The sequence below is a fragment of the Crocuta crocuta genome, unplaced genomic scaffold (assembly GCF_008692635.1).
Source record: "Crocuta crocuta isolate KB4526 unplaced genomic scaffold, BGI_CrCroc_1.0 scaffold197, whole genome shotgun sequence".
Lineage (NCBI taxonomy): Eukaryota > Metazoa > Chordata > Mammalia > Carnivora > Hyaenidae > Crocuta > Crocuta crocuta.
In genome coordinates this window covers 5,469,786-5,481,289 of record NW_027532002.1, presented here as the reverse complement: position 1 = coordinate 5,481,289, position 11,504 = coordinate 5,469,786, and positions in this window count along the sequence as shown.

Below are 11,504 nucleotides of genomic sequence, written 5' to 3'. Positions count from 1 at the left end.
AATTCATTTTAGTGCGGTCTATAGAGAAGGTGTTTGATTAGTGAGTTAGAGGTAACATGAATTCAGCATTGATTCTGGGGTGGGCACTTTTTTCAACATTGCCCATGTATTATCTCATTTAATCCTTACATCAATAATATGAGGAGGGTGCTACTAGGCAGTGAAATCTACAAGGGAGAAAAGCTGAGGGCCAGAGAGAGTAAGCTGCCTGCCCAAGGGCATATGGATGGCAAGCAAGGAAGCCAGAATTCTCATATATGGGATGATATGCAGTCCATGCGTGTATAGCCCTTGATTTAAAACAACACACTATATTTACAGGACTATATGTTAACTTTTTTACATGCAAATATACCAAATGGCCCCAAATAACAAATGAATTGTATCTCATTCATTAATTGAAGTATACATATACCCAAATATTTTATTGAATTAATTCAGTTCACTTACAGACTTAAAAGAAGATAAGGTATATTTCTATTAAAAATATCTGTAACTCAGACATTGTCTTAGTTTATATTGACTTTTTCTTTCTATTGGTCTGAATACATTAGCTTTTACTCAGTGTTCATGCTTTCTAATCTGATTTTAAAAATACCTTCTGTATCCCTTTGAATTCTCTGGGTGTCACTCTGCCTTTCTGGATCTTAATCCCTCCTGTAAGGCCTGGGACTGCCTATCCTTGCTCATCAATTGTAACCCTGGACCCAGAGGCACACCTAGGCTTGTGGATCCTGGAGCTTATATGGCTGGCATGGAGGAGATAGAAGATCTTTAACAAAAAGAATCCAAAATGAAAAATACAAATGAATATTTACTTAAAGTAAGAAAGGAATAACAATTTATTATAGATTTTTAAAAAGCTGGAAAATACTAAAAATATTAAGAAATCCAAGTACACACAAACAATATTTTTAATAGTTAACTGGTTGACAACTTAAAAATACCTTTCTGTGGGGCACCTGGGTGGCTCACTTGGTTAAGCATCTGACTCTGGATTTTGGCTCAGGTTGTGATCTCACAGTTTATGGGTTCGAGCCCCGCCTCAGGCTTTATGTTGGCAGTGTGGAGCCTGCTTGGGAATCTCTCTCTTCTCTCTCTCTCTCGCCCTCCCCTGCCTGTTCTGTCTCTCTCTCCCAAAATAAATAAATAAACTTTTTTTTAAAAAATCTTTAAAAACTAAAAAAATATCTTTCCCCTACAATTCTCGGCTATATAATCATTGCATATCTCTTCATATAACACAATTTGATAATATAATTTTTAATAGAATAGAAAGTTAATCCAGTCTTTCCTGTACAATTTTTAACCAACTTTTCTGCATGTGTGTTGTGTTTACAAATGAATTTATGGATTATCAGAGTAGATATACTTCACGTGTGTTCAGATCAAGATTTTTGTAATTTATCACTTGCTTTATTGAACATTCTAAAATGCCTTTACAAATGGCAGCTAAAATGGTTATTTTATAAGCTTTATCAAATATGCCATTGTATCCCCAAAAGGGAGTGGATATAAGGTACATTTATACTTATCAGGTATATCAGCTCACATCTGACAGGAGAGAACTCTTCTTCTGGGAAGATTGTTTAAGGAATTTGGTATTAATGCTCAGTTTTTCTAGGATCACCAAGCCTGGGGGACAGAGAAGTCACTCTCCCAGCTCCTGGAGAATGTACACTATAAAGCAGGACACTTAGTACAGGGCTTGAGCAAGTAGAAACACACCTCACTGCTCAGTGTGATGGGTTCTTAGTCACCATAGCTAAGACTAATAAACAATATGCCCCTAATGCCACTCCTGTGGAATGGAGCAAACCATAGAGATCTCAAAGACTAAGGCCCCCCTCGGCTGGTGGAGTCAGGCACTAATATGCTTAAGATCACACAGCTAGAAACTGTAATATTCCTAAGAAGCAATGATTCTTGGGCGAAAGAAAACTACTCTCTTTGGGAAGAGAAGAACAGTAACACTCAACAGAATGGTGAGTTTTTATTACTCAGCTATTTAAAATTCTAAGCACTATTGTTTGTGTTATGTAACACTTAGAGAATGATATAATGAGAACACACAATTGGATACCTTCTCACTAATTTTTGGCTGTTGTCAAATAACTCGTGGTCCCCTCCTAATCTCATCTGATTGTGTGCGCAACATAGGCGTCCGAACCTCTGTCCAACAGAGGAGATGGGAGTACACGGTTTTAAGTTCTAAGAGGTCGCCCCGGCCATCTGGGTTTTAGGAGGAGCCGGCCTGTGATCCCTGCAGATGGTGGGCACTTCTACCTTTGGTCCTTCCTCTCTCTTGTTTGCTACCCAGTCTTCTCTATCCAACTACGCAGCTCCTATCTCTCTGCTGAAACAGGAAGCGGGGCATGGCGTTTGCTCAGCTTTCAGACCCATGTGGTTTTCTGCCCTACATCGCTTAGGAGAAGCTGGAAGAGAGAGATCAGAGCCCCACTAGGGCTCCTCAGTGTGATTCCCTCCTAATGATCCTTTTCCAATCAGAAGGGAGTAATTCTCCTCCACCTCATTATTTTCCTGCCTAGCTTTCTGCCCTTTGAAGCTGAGTTCTTCCTTCCATTAACAAACAACTAGGAACGTGTACTCACCAGTACTTTGTACTAATCTTGCAGTTTTATAGCCTGATCTCTGACCAAACTTTAGACATAAATGGTTTCTTAAAGGGGCAGTGCTCACTTTTTCTAAACTTATTAGAAGATATTAAAAGAGATTCTACTTCCTTCTGGGATCCCCTGGAGAGAACAGTATACACAAAATACAGTTATTTTTTATTCAGGCTGTGGGGTGCCTTTTTCCACTGTCAACGTGTCGGATTCCACACGGTGGCCTGGATACTTGGTGTTTAGAAATCAGGCAGGAAGTTAGCATTTTAAACCGTTCCTAAACACAAATTAGACTCATTCTCATCTTCTGCGACAGGAATAGCACTTGATAAACACATAGAGTACTCTTGGGGTACAAAATAAATGGATTCAGTTAAACAAACATTTATTGAGCACCTGCTGTGCGCATGCAAGACACTGTGTTGAGTGCTATACCGAGTGCTGTGAATCAGCCAGATGACCAGGATTTGCAATTCGATAGAGCATATGGCTTTACATGGGCATAATATAGGATTTTTAATGTTCATAAAGGGAATAAACACAATATGAGCAGATGATGGAGTAAGTATCTCAGGAAGACAAGAGAGGGACGGGCAATGCATTTTCAGATTGGGGAGGACAAAAGGAGGCCATGATTCAGATTTTCTTTCTTACCTTTTCTTTTCTTCTAAGGTTTTCTTAACCAGTGTCTCTTCCCAGATGTAATAATCAGTCACTCAAATGGGTCAATGGCTCCTCAGGTCTTCTATTAGGGTGCCCCCTTCTCCATGAGCTAGGTCTATATCCAGACTGATAGATTTACAATGTTTGTAAATATCGTATGTATTTAGGGTAGTAGTAAAACATTCAAGTTTTAAAACTTTAAAACATTCAATCCTTAAAAGTCACAAAATTCAAATAGGATTGTGGAACACTGTTTCTACGAAACACATAAGTCATGCTTACCTCATCCTTAAAGCAAGATTTTGCCATGACTTTATTCAAATGACTGAACTTGGACATTGCCAGGATATTTTCTTTTCTTCCTTCCTTCCTTTCTTTCCCTTTTTTAAGCCGTGCGATGGACAGACTGTGAGCTGGATTTTGTAAGACTTGGATCTAATTTAAATCTTGCCCCTTGCTAACAGTGTGAGTTTGGGCGAGTCACCCAACTTCTCTGCTTTTCCAGATTTGAGGCTAGTAATTACATTTATTTGCCACAATCTGTCAAAAGGGTTGCTGTGATAATCCACATAAAATAACATAGGTATTCAGATGGAAGCGATCATTATCCCAACAAGCTTTCTTCACTAGTTGTTACCAGTTATCAATGCTATATTTCTAATTTTCTTCACTAATCTTTATAGGATGTTTCTTTTCTAATTACTTCATATTTTCTAGCTTAGGATCGAAACACAGAAATTCTTCTACAAAGATGTTAATTTGAGAACAGTAGCCCTTTGGGCCCGTTTCCCTCATGTAGCCTTGCACCCTTTTCTAGTGAGAGCATCCTTGTCTGGTACAGATCCGAGCAAAGGCTTATTTCCCTCCTGTCTTCTCAGCTCCCTGCTTCCTTTCCCTTCAGTCAACCCCTCCTCCTGTAGGTAACAGAAGCGAAAAGGTACGATTGCCAGATGTAAAGTTGAGAAGCTAACTCTGTCCCTAAGGTTTTTCTCCCCCCCAATCATAGGTGTCCCTTGTCAGTTTAACTTTTGACAAATGGCAGTAAAAAGTCTCTGGCAAGACTTATAGAGTGAAATGTAGTGACAATCACAGACTTCATCATGATTGATAAAGAGATTCTTTCCAGGACAAAGTCTGAAAGAAAAGTGGTTTAAGTTGTCTGGTCTAGTCAACCAGACTTCATAATGGGGACAGCTAAGGAAGGAAAGCAATTGCCCAGCGCAAAATACATTGAGGGACTCTATAGTTGTGGTCCATGAGTCACAAGTTCCCAAGGAAATAAAACGTGAGGGCAAGTCACAGGTGAGAGACATGTTTTCTTTAGGCTTATTGCTCTCTTTTAGGCCTGAGAAGGAAAGTAATTATTATAGTTATTTCTCATCTGGAATGATGCAAATCGTGTATCTCATTCAGGAGGGAACTTGAACTCCTTCTCATGGAAGCATGAAAGCTAGCTACAAAACATAAAGTACCTATCAATTCTGGCAGGATCATGAAAAAGAGGATTTAAATTGAACAATTCTTTTACCTCAATTCCCTTAAATACATCAAATAGGGTGTGTGTGTGTGTGTGTGTGTGTGTGTGTGTGTGTGTGTTTCTCCTTCTTCTCCTTCATCTTTATGGAAAAACGGTGAAAAGAAAAAGCTGGGAACCAGAAAAAACCCAAGAGTCTTGGCTAGTCTTCGAGATTGGGTGCTTTAGTTTTTCTCCATCACTAAATCTCCACATGGCAGTTGACCTATAGATTTAAGAAATATATTTACCTAATATAATTAAAATAAGAAATAAACCAAACCTTTAGTTCCATAATGCGAAAGCTAGTGTTTCACACTTTGGTCAGGTCAAGTGCCCTCTGACTTGACATCCCGGACTCTTCATAAATGATTCAATGGGGTGACCAGAAGCCTAAATTTGAAGCCATATGGAAACTTACTGTGCATATTAAACTGTGTGTAGCAGTGTTAACAGCGTCTTGATTTGTGGCTGCAAGTAATAAATGAATTATATTAATTTTGTAGCTGCAAGCTAATTTCCCCAGAATTACTTTTTAATAACCAAGCATCATGTTCGCTGGTAAGATTTAAATACATTTAGGAACAAATTTGTAGACTTTTAAGTAATGCTGGATTATCATTTTGAAAGCTTAAGAGTTCATTTACTATTTCCCCTAACACCAAATTTTTAGAGAGAAAACGATTTTGCTCAAACTGGGTAAGTTTGTTGCTAAACAGTGTGTGTCGTATTACCCAGCAGGGGTCATCACCCCTACTATGGCAAGGTGGGAGCTGCATTGTTGTAAATATCCCCTCCACACACACATTTTATAGGTGATTTGTCTTTGTGTCCTCACTACCTAGAGCAGTGCAGGACTTACCAGAGCAGAGACTCAATAAATAATTTTTAAATGAACAACTCTTCTCATTATACCCTGCACTTTTCTCCTCCCTCTAAGACAGAAACATGTGAAAGCCATGACCCATTATTGTGAGGTTCTATTGAAGGCGTGGAGCAATTGCTAAAGCAATGCCCTAGTGTTCTTTCAGGAAAGTTGTTGAGTTTGTATCCCTCTCTTTATTGGATGTTGAGCCCAAACTAGTGTGTGTGTATGTATCTATATATATATAGATAGAGTACTCTATCTATATATATATAGATACATACACACACATATATGTACATATATATGTATAGACACACACACACACACACACACAATTCCAGTTCTCCAGAGGGTGCTGGCCAGTCTACGTTCCTGTCTAGCTCCTCTTTGATGTGACATGGAATCCCAGTGGGGACTGAACTGTCTCAATCTGCAATTCTTCAGATGCAGTCGGAAATGACAATTTTTAGGTTGTTTTGAGGATATCTCTTTTCTTTTTTGAGCTTGGGAACATATACACAAAGATGAATTTTCCCGTGGTGACAAGCACACAACCTTGTTTGCTACACCATGGTGCTGCCCTTAAGACACTCCCATGAAGCAGACTGCATTCAGTGCTCCCAGGGTTAGAGCAAGTCTGGATCCCTCTACCACAAAAGAAGAGTGAGGGTCCCAGCTCATGATCCACCAGGATACCCTTTGTTATCTCCAGTTGTGTCTTACAAACAAACACACAAATCCCTCATGACTAATTTTACTTCTTGAGAAGAAAAAGATATGGAATGTTCAGCAAAGGGAATTTGAGAGTAGGCATATTTCGAAACCGAACAAGGAAGAATGCCCAAATGGTTGGGGATCATTGCTCTCCAATGACAAATTCCAGAGTCTTCTACATGTACGTCCAACTTTTTGACTAGTAGACTGACTGCTCAAAGGTTGGAAAAATAAGCAACCATTGTGTCTTGGCAGGTCACACACCTATGATTTTTTTAATTTAAATGTTGTTATTTATTCTTGAGAGAAAAAGAGAGACAGAGCACAAGTGGGGGAGGGGCAGAGAAAGAGAGGGAGACACAGAATTGGAAGCAGGCTCCAGGCTCCGAGCTGTCAGCACAGAGCCTGACCTGAGGCTCAAATTCACGAACCATGAGATCATGACCTGAGCCACCCAGGTGCCCCACACCCCCACCTATGATATAAGCCGACCAATGCTGTTTCACAAAGGCTAGCGCAAATCATGTTATGACTTCACTTTCTTTCTTCTCACAAACATCAGTGGACACTTGGACCTCTGCCTCTTCCTCACTCTCTCCCATCATCTGTGTCCAACTGTCTGGCTGAGAGATGAAAGGCTAAATATTTGATGCAGGATAATGTGCAGCTTTTGTTTCATTAGCCTTAGCGGTCACTCCCCAAGATTGTGTTCATTGTTTAGCAATGTGAAATGCAATCTGGTGCTGGCATTCCAGGAGTTCATGTGTAGCAGGTAAAGCCAAGGAATCAGTAGGCGGAGGTGAAATCTGAACACTGGTATTCCAAAGCTGATGTCCTAGGTGATTCTGATGCCAGAAAAACTTAGGAATCCTGACCTACAAATTCAGGACTTGATGGGACTCTTGCAGGATTCTGATGGGCTCTTTCACACTTCTTTTGGTTCTTACTTTATACTCTAATGTAAGTCTCTGAACTGATTGGGTGCCTCTCCTCTTTCTAACGTGGAAAGGATCCTGGTTCTTTACTATCTTCCTCTGAGAGCTCTCATTGCAAGATCGCCTTTGTTAAATTCTGGAAAGAAATATGGTCCCTGACTTAGCATGGTAGTGGTTCTTGTACATTGTAAGAGTCATCTCCGGAAACTGGCAGGTAAGCATGCAGGGGACCCTCTCAGGCCTTGTCACCTTCTGGTAGGAGAGAATCTGACATGAGGTATGATGCAGTTTATGAGTTTAGGTCCAGGTGTCTGTAGGGCCTTGGGGTTCTGTTTTTCTCATTCTACCATTGGTATCTTGTTGATCAGTGGCTTTCCAACTTTTTTCTTGTGTGTGTGTGTGTATGTGTGTGTGTGTGTGTGTGTATCTGATGCAAAACTTCAGTTGAACTAACACGTACTTCTACTCTGTATGAGGGACTCTATTTTTATTCTATACATAGAATTTGTTATGTTTTATATTTAACAGAATTGTATTCTATAATAGACTAAAATTATATTGATTCAATCCACAAGGCTAAATTGGTATTGCAGTGTGCTACTTGGATCTAACCTGCACTGTACAAAATTGCTTGTTGGTGTCGTTCTGATTTAGCAAGAGTCAATATGTGGATACCACATTAATAATAGAAACAATAGCTGGTTTCATCAGCTGCCTGATTGCTTTGATCCAGGAGGTGAGCTACTACTTTTCCTAAATGATTGCATTTTATCTTCACAACCCTATGACCTGTATGTCATTAGTCTCACTGTATCGGTGAAAATCTGAACCTTAGTGTCAGTTGTCATTGGATGTGAAAAGTCCATGCTGTTTTGCTTGTGATTCATGATGTTCTTCTGTAATAAAGCCAGAACGTATATCTCCAATCACATTCACTGAGTCAAGAACGTAATGAGTGTATATACATAAAGATGCAAAGAAGATTAAATATTGCCCCTGCTCTTAAGGAGTATACAATCTAGGCATATCTATAAGTTACAAAGCAATATGTGACTTAAATAAGATTTTGAGTATAAAAATATTCAGGCAGTGAAGATTTAGATGACAACTACGTGACCAGAACAAGAGAGATGTGACCTCAGAGCAGCATGATGCCACTACAGACCAGAGAGATCCAGAAGGCTTCACATAGGAGATGGCAGGGCGCAGGGAGGACTGGACTTAAGAATGAACCCACTTAGATCCCACAAGCAGGGTGAGCCTATGAGACCATGTGATAACACAGATGTATGCAGTCTAATGGGAAAGAAATAGTAGAGATAGATACCAGAATATCCAGGCCAAGTGTACGATCTCAGAGAGGAGAAGGAATTTCTAGACAGCAAAGTTAAAGGCACTGGTCCTGGAAAGAGGGAAGCAAACTTGGCCACTCACAGCTAGGGAGGGAAAATGTACGTGAAGATGGGGCTCATGATATTAAGTAGAAGATAAGCTAAGACAATCTCTTGCCTGAGAGATTGAACCTTCTGGGTAAGACCATGCACTGAATGTGTCATGTTAGGGGCCAGGGCCATGTGGTGTGGGGAGGAAAAGGGCGTGTGGCTCAAGACAACCCCATGCGGGCACTGAGAAAGAACGGATGTGTCGCCTCAATGGTCCAGCTGAAGTTGGGTGTGCAGTGTGTCCCTTCGGCACCCGGATGGAAGGCGTGTCTTGGAATAACAGATGCCTCTTGAACTGTCAGGAGGAGTTTGAAAACAATTAAAAATCTTCTTGAGCACCATGAAGTGCAAGGCAGAGTGCTGAGGTGGTCCACATAGTGTGTAAGTTGAGGTCCAACCTCTTGGGGATTCTAGAAAGGGAGGCATGGCAGAGATTGCTAAGTGCCTAACCAGCATCCATCTTCGCCTTCTTTCTCACTTGCAGGTGGCAATACGCTACGATGAAAAGGATATATCTCCCAGTGTCTTTTACATCTAGAGGTGAGATTTAAGTATCAGTGAGATATTCAGTAGATTGGGTGGGGCTTCCATAAATATTTTCTACAAGTGTCTGATCAGGTGGGTGGGACACCCTTTTACCATCTCCTTTCCTTCTTCCTGGTTGGAATGAGGACACAATGGTTAGAACCCCAATAGCCATATAGGGCCATGAGGCGAATTTGAGAATAGAGTGGAAAGGTAGGAGCCAAGTCCTCTCATGCCCCTGGACAGCCATTTAAGTTTTGTACTATCTACTACTTCTTTCATATAAAAGTAAATACATCTTTGTTTTGTTGAGGATGGATACACATACACATATACGTATATGTATAATATTGTATAATGTATAATATGTATGTATGTATAATATCCATATAATCCTGATACAGGAGAAAAGACAAACATTGGAGAAATACAAAATTTATAATATAAAAAATAAATATAATATTCACATAATTCAACTCAAAAGAAAGAAGCCTTTCAATATGAAAGGCAATAATTATTTCAAAGTTTCAGTAAACAGAAAAGGCTTTTCATCCTTTCTTGTTGGGAGATGAGGAAAGCAGGTCAGGAAGAAAGCAAGGACGTAAGGTATCCTGACCTCCCTATTGGATGCTGTGTACTGTCTCACTGAGGCTTGCAATAAGGGATTAGTGGTGAGGCAAAATTTTGACCCAGATCTGACTCCAAGTGCACTGTCTATACTATACCACTTCCCCTTGCATGGGAGTAATACCTTAAGGGGTAAGATTCTGTAGTGCATGGCATCTGTGACGTTGGTGTATGAACGAATAAGTCATGATTTCTCAGGACTGAGGTTCATAGGGAAGTGCTGAGGAAGACACTGACTTTCCGATCCTGGTTACTGGAAAGGGGACGAGCTGGGCGGTTCCCATACTGGGGGGTCACTGGTGGGATGCGAAGGATGATCAAGCCACAGGGATCAGTCTCCCACACACTCCTCGCATACAACATGGCACCCGGGGTTCCCGTAGTTCACCAGAGCACAGAGGACAGAGCACGCATCAGATTTGTGCACCTGAACTATAGAAGAAATTTCAGATCTCTGGGGTCTGTGCCGGAAACCCCCATTCTTTTGCTTGAGTTTATTTCCAACCGAGCCCTGAGATAAGACACTTCTTCTGAACATTTGCTTCTTCCCCAGACATTCAGCCAGCTGCTTTTTCTTAGCATTCCATATTGCCAGAGGGAGAGGGGCGAACGCATCTCCCGTTGTCTCTAGTTCCAACGTGGATTTGTGACTCTGCGAAGACGGTAGTCAAAGCCTGTCCAGACCAACACAACACTGAGCCGCCGTGATGCTGTTTGAAGTGGGTCACCTTGGAACAAGGTGGGGGAGACCGCACTTACTCTGTTGGTGACTATAGAGAAATGTCTTACTTTTTTTTAAAGTCAAATCCTCCTAGTTTCTGATGCTTCCTCACTTTATTGCTCTTTGCTCAGACGGGGAGAGCAGTGGTCAGACTCTTGGTGGCTGAGGGGCCTTGAAGAGGCCTGGCAATCCTGGACACGGTCCCAGAGAGGGCAGGTTTTGTGCCCATCTGCCAGGAAGCCAGGGCAAGTCATCCCTGTGTCCAGACAGGGAACTGCCGGCTCTCTACCCCGGGCAAACTTCTCTCCACCCCTAGAGGGCACACTTCCTCCTCTCTCCCTGACTTCTTTGCCGTCGTGGGATTGGTATAAACAGGTGCTGTCACAACCGCTTAGAAGGGCGCGTTCATCACCCGTCGAATCCCGCGCCCGAGCAGCTGCTTGGGCACCTTTGCCCCTGGAGCGCGGGTGCCGTGCGCTCTAGCGCGGGGGAAGCTGGAGGGCCGCTGCCCCAGAGGGATGGTGCGCAGGCCTCTCGGCCTCGGCTCTACAAGTCCCGCAGGCGTGGAAAGGCAGGACGGGGGCAGCAGTCAGCGGAGTTTGAGCAAACTGGAGCCGCCGCCGCCTCCGCTACCTCCACGGCGGCAGACGGGGCGGGAGAAAGGGCGTCGCCCCTTCCAGCCTCTTGGGTCCTGGACCCAAAAGATCCCTTCCTGCTTCGGGTCAGGGTGTCTGGGCCCGCTAGCTCGCCATGCCGCGCGGCCGCTTTCCCGGCGGGCGAGTTCGGCTCGGGAGCCGCTCGCGGGGCGCGGCCCCGGGTCCCAGGGCGCCCACTACGGGCGGTGCAGCCTGTGTCCCTGTGCCCTGGTG